The sequence below is a fragment of the Vulpes vulpes genome, chromosome 14, assembly GCF_048418805.1.
Source record: "Vulpes vulpes isolate BD-2025 chromosome 14, VulVul3, whole genome shotgun sequence".
NCBI lineage: Eukaryota > Metazoa > Chordata > Mammalia > Carnivora > Canidae > Vulpes > Vulpes vulpes.
The window spans coordinates 99,893,427-99,905,434 of NC_132793.1; positions in this window are offsets into that span (position 1 = coordinate 99,893,427).

A 12,008-nucleotide genomic window follows, 5' to 3' on the forward strand; every position below is an offset into this window, starting at 1 on the left:
TCAACAAAAATAATTTTATTCTTTAAAAAAAAAGCTTTTGTTTTTAAATAATCTCTATACCCAATGTGGGGCTTGAGCTCACAACCCTGAGATTGAAACTCATGTGCTCTACCAACTGAGCCAGCCAGGCACCCCAGAATTTTATTCTTATTAAAAGCCCAATTTTAGAGGTGCCTGAGTGGCTCAGTGGTTGGGTGTCTGCCTTTGGCTCACATGATCCTGGGGTCCTGAGATCGAGTCCTGCATCCGGCTCCCTGTGGGGAGTCTGCTTCTCTCTCTGCCTATGACTCTGCCTCTCTCTCTGTGTGTGTCTCTCATGAATAAATAAATAAAATATTTTTAAAAATAAAATAAAAGCCCAATTTTAAAGGTGCCTTGTTGGCTCATTGGTTAAGCATCTGCCTTTGGCTCAGGTCATGATTCTGGGGTCTTGGGATTGAGCCCCACATTGGGCTCCCTGCTCTGTGGGGAGCCTGCTTCTTCCTCCCCCCCTGCTAATTCCCTTGCTTATGCTCTCTCGTGCTCTATCTCTGTCAATAAATAAATAAAATCTTAAAAAGAAGAAGAAGGAGGAGGAGGACAAGAAAAAGGGGGAGGAGGAGGAGAAGAAGAAGAAGGAGAGAGTTGCACACCTGCCATATGACCCAGCCATCCTACTTGTAGGTATTTACCTGGGAGAAATGAAAGCCTTTGTTCATAATAAGACTCGTATGCAAACATTCATAGTAGCTTTATTTGTAACAGCCCTAACCTGGAAATAACCCAAATGTCATTCAACATGTGAATGGATAAACAAAGTGTAATATACTGTGGCGATAAACATGGATGAACTATGAGTACACACAATAGAAACAAATCTCAGAATGATTATGTTGAATAAAGGAAGTCAGACGCAGAAAGAGTCCACACTGTATGGTTCCAAAGTTCTAGAAAGTACAGAGCAGCAACAGGGCAAAGGTCATGTAAGGACGAGGTACAGGAAGGAGCAGGAAGGGAAAGCGAGAATTAAAAGGGACATGGAGAAGCTTCTGGAAGGGATAGATAATGTTCATTATCTCCATTGTGGTGAGGGTTTCATGGAGACATACACATTTTAGTCCACAGAGTGGCTTATAAACAACAAAAATGGATTTCTTACAGTTCTAGAGGCTGGGCGGTCCAGGATCGAGGTGTCAGCAGAATGAAGGTCTGGTTAAGGGACCATAGTTTTCTCATGGTGTCCTCATGTGGTGAAAGGGGTGAGCCAGCTCCCTGTGGCCTATTGTATGAGGGCACTAACCCCATTCAGGTGGGCTCCCCATTTGTGACCTGATTACCTCCCGGAAGCCCCACCTCCAAATGCTGTCATATGGAGGATGATGAGATCTCCACATAGGAATTTTGGGAAGACACAAACATTCAGTCCATAGCAATAGATACACCCAACTTTATCAAATTGTACCCTTTATGCAGAAGTTTGTTGTATGTTCCTAATAAAGCGGTTAGGGGAAAACGAGAATGAGAGTAGATATGTGATGGGCAAGCGTGAACAGCAGGTTTCAAACTGGAGAGTAGGTTGGAAATCTGAATATGAAGCAGTTAGATCACTGGAATGAGGCTGAGTGGGTAAGGCTGGTGATTGCTTCCCCTCCCTCATGCTCACCCTGGTGGAAAACATGAGGCTTAGGCTCTGGGGAAGTACACCTAGAGAAGCCCTGGACTGGGAGCATTCTGAGTGACACCTCTCAGGTCTGTATGTCTTTCCATACTCTACCTCCAAAATGCTGTCAGTCTGGATTCTCCCTGCGGAAACCAACCAAGCTAATGGACAAGACCTACAGATAGCGCCATGGGGTTTCCCAGCGAACCAGCTGGACCCCTGCTTCATTAACAGTGAGCCCACAGTCAGTAAGCCCTTCCCACTCAAAGAAAGCTTTCCCAATGAGGCTTTTAGGGCCTCACACCGCAATCTGAGGAGACAGCAAAGGATGGGTCACTGGGCCTTGGAGGAAAGTTATTTCTACTTCGAAGTTACCCAAAGGAACAGAAGGTGAGAACCAAGAAGGAATAAACACAACACAAGGAGGGGCACCTGGCTGGCTCAGTTGGTAGAGCATGTGACTCTTGATCTCAAGGTTGTGAGTTGGAGTCCCAGGTTGGGTGTAGAGATGACTTAAAAATAAAATATTTAAAACACAAAACAAAACAAAAAAAAAACACAATACAAGGAGGAAACTTTTTAAAAAAGTAATATTTTCAGAAAACTAAGAGAAGGCATTGTATCCCCAAAGGGAAGAATAAAATTTTGTTATTTTTTCCAGCTTTATTGAGTTATAATTAGCATGCAACATTGTGTGTGTTTTGTACAACGTGATGATTTGATACGGATATATATTGCAAAGTGGTTACCACGATAGGTTAGTTAGCACATCTGTCACCTCCCATAATTACCTTTTGGTTTTTTGTGGTAAGAATATTTCAGATTCATTCTCTTAGCAACTATCAAGTATATAATACAGTATCATTACCAATATTACCAATAGTCACCATGCTGTACATTGGATCTGCAGAACTTACTTGTATCATAACATATTTCCTTTAGCTCTTCCTCCTCCCTTTGACCAGCATGCATCTCCTTTCTTGCTCCTACCCCCTGGGCTCCTGGTAACCATCATTCTGGTCTCTGGTTCTGTGAATCTGGCTTTTTTAGATTTCACATACAAGTGAGGTCATCTAGTATTTCTCTTTTCTTTTTTTTTTTTTCTGGCTTATTCACAGAAATACTCTAATCTGAAGAATATGACTCAATGAGCTTCGACAAACGCCCATAAAACCATATATAGCCAGATAACCTACACCTCTGGACACGTAAACATTTTCATTGTCCCAGAAAATTCCTTTATCGTCCCTCCCACTGAATGCCCTCCTCCAGCAACCACTGTTCTAATGTCTACTACCTCCATGAATAGTTCTGCCTCTTATAGAATGTCATCCAACCAGAATCAAATAGTATACACCCTTTTGCTCAGCATAATATTTTTGAGATCCATCCACATTGTTGCATGTATCCACAGTTCATTCCTACAGTGATAGAAATATTCTATATCTGCACTGTTCAATGCAGTTGCCATTAACAACATGTGGCTTTTGAGCACTTGAAATGTGGCGTGTGCCTGAGTGATTGAGTTTTTAAACTCTATTTAGGTTTGGGGCACTTGGGTGGCTCAGTTGGTTAAATGTCTGCCTTTGGCTCAAGTCATGATCTCTGAGTCCTGGGATGGAGCCCCATGACCATCTTCCTGTTCAATGGGGAGTCTACTGCTCCCTCTCCCTCTGCCCCTCCCCCTACTCATTCTGTCTCTTTCCTTCTCTTTCAAATAAATAAATAAATCTTTAAAATAAAATTCTATTTAGGTTTAATTTGTTTAAAATGAAAAAACCACATGTGGTTACTGGCTACTGGCCACTCTAGTAAACAACACAGATTAAAAGAAATACTGAAAGAATTAGGAGGAGAAACCAATCAAACACTGATACTAGTTGGAAATATGAATGTACTCCTCTCAGAAATGCGCTGATGGAGCAACAGGGAGCGACAGGCCATCATAAGAACCTTCACCATTTTTGTCTTTATTTCCTGTTTTGAGCCCCAGCAGACGTTGGACTGTTTACACTGTTTGATAACAAATAGACGTAGCCTACTATGTACATAACTGATGTCATCCACTGTCATCATGATTCATGTTTTATCATGTTTTTGGCATTAAAAATTATTTGTCTCCTTTGGAATTCAGGGTCAATATTTGGATGATCCATTGGATTGAAGGCAAGACGTGGTAAAGGGCCCTCTTCACACTCTATGTTCCCTTGCCCCTGGGCTCCTCTCCGGCTACTGTCGCACCTCTCCTCTCGCCCTCCACGCCCCTCTCCCAGCCAGTACTTGCCCCAGGAAGATGTATTTACAGTCTGCTCCTTCTCTCTCTCCAGTGCACTGGCTTCTGTCCCAAGGATTTTGCTGGAAGAACCCTAGCCAATGCACTCAATGACCTTCAAATTGTCCAACGCAATAGATTGATTATCCTCTGTGACTCCCTGGTCTCTCCCTCCAGGAATTGTGTTTTTGTTTTTTTGTTTTTTGTTTTTTGTTTTTTTACATGAACCCCTCCTGATTCTTTCCAGGCTGCTACATACTTCTCTTCAGGTTCTTTTTCTGCCCACCCCTTCAATGGCAGTGTTTCCTTCAGCTCTTCCTCCTCAGCCATGCCTACTTCTCACTTTGCCTAAACTCCCTGGGTGATTTTACTTACATCCATAACTTCAATCGTCCCTTTAGGTGATGACTCACTAGCCTCTTTGTTAAATTTTGAACCTGACCAACTGGATTCTCCACCGGCACTTCAAACCCAGCATGTCCCCAAATTCTGCAGAGTGTCATCATTCCCTTTTACCTTTCTTGTTTATTTCTATCTTGCTTTCATGATTCCATCCATCCATCCATCCATCCATCCATGCAGTCATGTAAGCCAGAGATCAGGGCTTTCCTCAGCCCCTCTTTCTCTCTTCCACTTCTATGTCCAAACATTCTCCAAATCCTACAGATTCCATTTTCCAAATATCTCTTGCATTCATTAGCATCTTCATTGCCTTAGCTCATGAGCACACTATCACTCTCCTGGGCTACGTAAATTTTTTCCCATTGGGCCCTTATCAGTCTCACTTAGCTTTACTCTTTACTTCAACCTGTCTTCCTAAAAGTCAAAATGGTGTCATCCTCCCATTCAAAGTATCTTTCATAGTCAAGTCTGGTGGGTATTCATTGGATAGTATTCTTTTCTCCTGCTTTTGGAAATGACACTTCAATATTTCCTTGAGATCTACTCTTCTCTAGAGTATGCAGACCTGGTGGGATTACAGATCAAGAGTTCCTAAACCTACCAAAGCTAGACTAATTGGTCTTTGTATTCAAGACCTTTTTTAAAAATTTTTATTTATTTTTATTTCTTGTTGGAGGGGTAGAGGCAGAGGGAGAGGGGGAGAGAATCTCCAGCAGACTCCCCAGTGAGTATGGAACCCAACGTGGGGCTTGATCTCAGGACTCTGAAATCATGACCTGAGCCAAAATCAAGAGTTGGACACAACCAACTGAGCCACTGAAGCAGCACATCCAAAAGCTTTGAATCTCGTGTGGCTTGATTCAAGTCTGCAGGAATATTTCTCACTGATTCCAGAAGCAGCAACAGCAGTAGCACCCTGACAAACCAGAAGCTCTCACTATCTAAACTCTTGCCATTTCCTAGTTCCTTGTTCTTTTCCAGACCTAATTCACGAAACTTTTTCATTTCTCTTTTCTTTTTTTTTTTTTTTAACTTACAGGTCTGGGAGTTACTAGAATATTCTTCAAAAAAGTCCCTTTTCTGATAAAATTAGCCCAAATCTATTTCTGTTGCTTGTAACTGGGGAAGACTGCTCCAAAGTCCAGGCTCATTAATAAGGCAGTGAGTGGCCTCCACCTTCCCTTGTGTCCTCTTCTGTCATGGTTCCCCTGAACCATTCACTCCAGCCTGCAGAGTAACACGCTGTATCCCAAACACACCACACCTAGAAAATCCCTTCCCTTCCTCTCTCTTTGAGTCTCAACTTGTGCCACTTGCTCTGTGAAGCCCCCCTGCTGCCCCCAAACCTTCACCTTCCATGGCCCCTTGTACCCCCCATCACATTTTAATGAAACTGCCCCTTACATCTCTAACCCTCAAAGTGGGACCAAGCACAGCCTTGCACATAGTAGTACTGTGCTCAGTCAATGCTGCCCCTCAGCCTGGCTACTCATCCCCAAAATGGGGATCATTATGTCAAAGATCTTGATTACAATCTACACAAAACATCCCTCAAGCATGGGTACTAGAAAGATGCTGGGTACCTTGGAGAATCACCAGGAAGGGACCAGACCCAGCTTGGGCTCCAATTGCCTGTCAGGGATGGGAAGCCAGGGCACAGCCAGGGGAAGGCTGGTCCAGGCACCGTGGCACTGGCAGGGCACACTGGCTGCTATGCTACTGCAGGTCCCAGCAGGGTGAATTCCAATCAAATCTTGTATCGTTGTGCCGCCTTCTCCTTAGGTGTGTGTGTCCAGTCCCACCAGTGGGGGCTTTTCCAGCTTCTTATTGAGAGTGATGCCCTGTCTTTCACCAAGACTCACGAAATGGGGACATCCTCAAATATGGGGGGCAGTCCAGGTGCTCAGTGCTTTCCCTCAGTGAAGATGCACAATGCCATAGGGCTGTAAAGAAGATTAAATGAGATAATGCATGACCCAGTGATTCTCAAATATTTCCCCTAAAGGTAGAAGCAATGGAAGGTATCCCGGCCAGGCGGTCCAGCCTGGAGCCTCGGGTTGCACACTTGGGTTATATTCTATTCAACAAGCACTTGCAGTGGGCTAGGCTCTCTTCTTAACATTGGAAAACATCAATAAACAGAAGAGACCAAACCTGTGCTTGGTGGATCTATATTCTACCTATTTATCGTTGAAGCCTCACGTGTTATTGGAAGTGAGGGCAGACTTTTGCATCATGTTTTGTAGTAGGACTCATAATGCACCCGTAACACAGAGGGCTTATTTCAATACAGAAGTCATGGCTTCCTACTAATGGGTTGGTGGCTGCCCTGCTATTGACTTGAAGATACAGAAAACTGTGTCATTAGGTGCCTGTGCTTGGGCAAGTTCTGGTTGACACCAATGACAAAGCTTAAACCAAGTTTCTGGGAGGAGGGAAGGAAAGCTTGGGGTCCCAGGCCCCGTGGGAGTAGGGCAGAGGGTGAGAGAGATGATAGAGGGATCCAGGGCCCTTGCTAGCCTCTGCCAGGGTCCGGAAACAATCCGGAAGCCCCTCTGTCTGCACAGGGCATCAGAAAAAAAAAATCACTATTTCTTTTAAGGGGTTCACATAAAGAACAGTCCCAGGCTGACAATGACAGTGCTCTCATGGACCAGTGGTTTGGGGCGGTTGGGCGGCTGGCCCCTGGATCAGCATGCACTTGGACCACCATGGTCATCAGGCAGCCCAGGGGATGGTGTGTGGCTGGCAGCAGTGGGCACCCAGGAGCCCAAGGGGCAGGCAGGCTACAGCCAGGACCAGGGGAGTGACCTCCCTTGGCAGTGGTGCCAAGAGGGTAGCGGTGGCCCTAAGGTTTGTCAGGGCCAGATGTAGGGTGGGAAGGAGGCCCAAAGGGACCCACCCACCCCACGAGCAGCCTGGTTGCCCTGATGGGTGGTTTTGGAGGGCTTTGTGGCCTAAGGAAACTCACTGTCCTTCCCAGGCAAACCACTGGAGGGATTTATGAAAAACAGATGGTGGTTGGAATGGGGTGAGGGGATGGTGATGAACTGAGCTCTCCCTCCCCTCCCACCCCTGGCCAGGAGCAGACCCAGGAAAGACCAACTGGGGTGAACCCTCACCAGCCCAGCCTGGCTCCAGAGGAGACCCTCAGATTAGAACTCACATATTTGGTCAGCTAAAACAGGGTCCATGTGGACTTGACAAGAGGGTAACATGTACAGTGCTCACTGCATGCCAGGCACTGCTTGGGATTCACTGGTCCTCCCTGCAGTCCTATGGACTGTGGATGCATTGTCCCCATGTTCACAGGCACAGAGAGATTAAGTAACTGGCCCGAGATCACAGAGCTAGTAAGTGGGCAGAGCTGGGATTTGAACCCATGCTGTTGAGTTCAGGATCTTAAACCCTGCCTGGCACTGACTTTGCACTTTATACTCAAGAGAGAGAGGGCGCCAAGTATTTTTTTCAGCACCAACAACTGACTGGGTGATTGAGTATCCCATTCATTTGACCTTCAGGGATATAGCTATTGTCATCCCCATTTTATAGATGACAAAGCTGAGGCTTAGAGAGAACATCATGGAACTTCCTCGAGGCCATATAGGTACTCCATGACAAATTATGGATCTGAATACAAGTCTGTCTCATTGCAAAGCTCAGCGCATAATAACCCCTCAATAAACACCGAGCCCCTCCCCCTCTTCCCTGAGTCTGGGAGTCTGTGTTGGACTATGTCTGTCCCCGTCTGGCTGCCATGCCTTACCCTGGGGTCCTGCACAGCTGCCCACCTCAGCCAGACCACTTCCTGTTGGTCAGCCAGCCAGAAAAAGCCAGAATGAACGCAGCCCTGAGACGGGGGCTGAAGGGAGCCTCCGCCGCCCCTCAGCCCACCCGCCCCTACCAGGGACCTTCGGACAGGAGCCAGCAGCAAGACAAGGGCCGCATGCATCAGCCCGGCGGCCCCGGGGCGGGCAGCCAGGTGCCCACAGCCGCAGGAGAGAAGGGCCCCTCTCTCTCCACTCAAAGGTGGATTGAGGAAGGCTGGCTCCGTGATTTTTCCAAGAAGCTTGTCCAGAGCCAGAGAATGGGAACATCTGTGCCCTGAGCTCTGTTCTGGATGCGGCTCAGGCCACAGTCTGGGGCTGGCGTCAGCGGGAGACAGCGCTGCGTGGAGGAGGCTCTGGCTTGCTGGCGGCGGGTGGGGCCGGCCTGGCTGGCCAGCTGATGAGGGCGGCGCTGGCCTCCACCCCAGGAGACAGGGAGCCCGGGCCAGGCTGGGGAGCAGGAATGGGGTGGGAGCCTCGGGCGGCAAAGGCCTTCTCCATGGGACTGTTGGTGCAAAAGGGCTGGGGAGGCTGCGGCATTCCAGCAGGTGGACCTGGGGCCACGGCTCCTCCTCCCCGGGGCCTCTAGACCCAAGGTGCCTCCCTTCCCCCTTTGCCTTTCGAGACAGACATTTATGGGCACCTCTTAGCTCTTCCCTCTGACCACTCAGCAAGGCTGCAAGGGAGTGTAGAGATTATCTCGAAAACATAATGTATTTACAGGGTTCAAAGTCAAGCTGCTATAAAGAGCTATCCAGATCTTCCCCGACTTCCAATGAAGTTACATCCTGCTAAACCCATCGTAAATTGAAAGTATCATACAATGAAAATGCATTTAATACAGCTAACCTACTGAACATCATAGCTTAGCCTTGCCTACCTCACACATGCTCAGAACACTTACGTGATTAGCCTACAGTCAGGCAAAGTCTTCTAACACAAAGCCCGTTTTATAACAGTGTTGAATATCTCCTGCAATTTATTGAAGAGTGTCCTGAGAGGGAAAACCAGCATGTCTGCGTGATGGACACAGAATGGCTCTCAGTGTATCAGGCTGCTGGTCAGCCATGTGGTTGTGTGGCTGGCTGGGAGCTGCAGCTCACTGTTGCTGCCCGCCATCAGGAGAGTGGATTGTATCCATACTTTATGAACAGTACTTCCACAGGGCACCTGGGTGGCTCAGTTGGTAAATTGGCTCAGGTCATGATCCCAGGGTCCTGGGACCGAGCCCCATGTTAGGCTCCCTGCTCAGCAGCAAGCCTGCTTCTCCCTCTCCCTCTGCCTCCCACTCGTACTTGCTCTGTCTCTCTAGTGCTCCATATCTCTCAAATAAATAGATAACATCTTAAAAAAAAATAAAAAAACATACTACACATCATCTGCATCTTCCTGTTTTTATCTAATGTATCCCAGAGACCTTGCCTCATCATTATTTTTTACAGTATCCTCATTTTTTCCAGCTGCATGCTAGTCCATCTTGCAGCTATTCTATCATTTATCAACCAGCATCCTAAAGATCAGCACAGGGGTTTTTCCCAGTCTTTCCAACCTCATTTTCAAATGAGATCTTGGGTGGAAGCTTGATTCATGCCAGGCTGCTCTGGTTAGAGAAGTGGTAGGTGAGGGTAACACCCTCATAGCAACTTCCACCACCCCTGCCAGGCCTTAGGAGAACCTCGCCAGGACCTCAGCCCTCCAGGGAACACTGTAGGAACCACTGCTCCAGAATCCCAACCTGCTTATTTTCTAAATGGGAAACAGGCTCCCCGCAAGGACCAGACTGATCCATGGTCACAAGTTGCCCTATGGCAGACCTAGAAGAAGAAACCACATCTCTTGGGTACTACCCTCCACACTAGTCCTGTTTCATCCCCAGCAGTACCCAACTAGGGCTCTGGGGCCACATGACTGGAGTGAGAGGCAGATGTTTCTGTGGTCTGGCTGTGGACCCCAGGCCCACCTCTCTTCTACTCTGGGTTTCCATCGTCTCTCCTATTGCCCGGGGTCAGCCCCTCGCACCCCCAGCAGAAGGGTTCTCTAAGCATAAAGGAAAGATGAGCTACCCAAACAGGATGAGGGCATTGGGCTGCTGAGCCAGACCCATAAGTGGAAAGTCAGGAGTGAGCAGGAGCAAGGAAGTCTGGGAGGCCTCTGACTTCCGAGGCACCTGTAAGCAATTTGTGTTTTTGAAAATGATCACTCAAGAGTGTGACTACTGGTAAGTGACTGAGAAAAACATATTTGGTGAAAGGGAAGTATGTTTACCACGAAGCAAAGGTGAAGGGAAGGGAGGGTTTGTCGAACCAGGAAGGATTTAACTAATAAATAGGATCGTAGCAGTCCAGGAGGAAAATAGGCAGGGAGGGTGAGCAGAAGGGAAGGGAGGCCAGGTCACATCTGCAAGTCTGAATCTCCAAGATGGGCACAGCCTAGGGCAGATGGGGCAGAGGAAGGGTTAGGAGGGGACCAAGGGCCTCTGGCATCACCTACCCCCATCCTGGAGCCGAGGAAATGGACTCACCCAGCTGCAAGGTGACCTCCTCTGGGTCACGTGGCAGGTCTGTGGCAGAGCCGGGGAGGATGTGGCCTAGCCCCTAGGACTAGCCCCGAGGATGTTGTTGCCACACTTGTCATAAGCAGGGTGTGGTAGTGAAAACAGAGGTGGCCTGGGAACCAGGAAGCCTGGGTCCAATCTTTGACTCTGCTGCGCAGTGGGTGACCCTGCCACCTCCCCAGTTGTATCTTCTCTAGGACCAGAAGGTTGGACTGAAGGGTGGTGGCTTCTAAACTTTCTTTTGAGCTACAAAGTGAAGGGGCTGGACCCTGCCTTGGAGTTGTGACAAATGGCCCATGTGAATCCCCATCAGCCAGGGAGGGAGCGAGAGCCACATTCACGAAGCATGAGCACTTGGACAGGGAGCACCTCACATGAGCCCGTTCCTCTCCAGTTTGCTTGCTAAACCCAGGGGATTTAGCCTGAGATGGAATTTCTCATCGTCCTGGGAAGCCAGATCCAAGGTTGCATTCAGTTTGATTTAGGAAAATGTAAAAATGTGAGATTCCTTGCACCCAGAATTGTGGAATGCCGGGTGTCATAAAAAAAACAGTCAAATCTTGCTTAAGATTCACCCATCATGGGGCACCTCCCGTAAGCCCTCCCAGTCCACCCAGCCTGCCCCCATGGGAAGAACGCATGCTTCGTCCCAGTACAGAGATGAGTGGCAGCCAGATGGGTCTGTCCCTGGCCCCTCCCCATGGCTCTCGCTCTGCCTCTAGTGACACGAAGGATGCTGTGCTCTGAGGCTTTGTGGCTGAGAGTTAGAAAGGAAGAGGCTTGTGGTTCTTTCCTGGCTACCAATTACTGTATAGGGCTTTTGGTCTTATTGCACATGTGTGTGCACACACATATACATTGCATGCATGCAGGCACACATCTTTACTTAATTTATTTAGTTTTTTAGAGAGGGAGAGGTGGGAAGGGACAGAGGGAGACAGAGGATCTCAAGCAGATTCCACACTGAGCAGAGAGCCCCACACAGGGCTCGATCTTACAACCCTGAGATCATGACTTGAGCTGAGCCGAAATCGAGAGGTGAATGCCCAACTGACTGAGCTACCCAGGCACCCCGAGGCATATACCTTTGAGGAGAGGCTGCAGGTGCTGGCAGGGCCCTTTCAGAGCCAAGGGACAGGATGTTGGGTGTGGGTGGGTGGGGCAGGTGTGATTGGCAAAGCAGAGGGAGGGGCTCAGCGAGATGCTGGTGTCTGTGAGGACAGAAATGCCAGACATCTGCTTGGCAGCTTCTGAGCTCTAGGCAAATTTGGGGCAATCAGGATCCGTTGATTTTTGAATCAATGGCTCAGACGC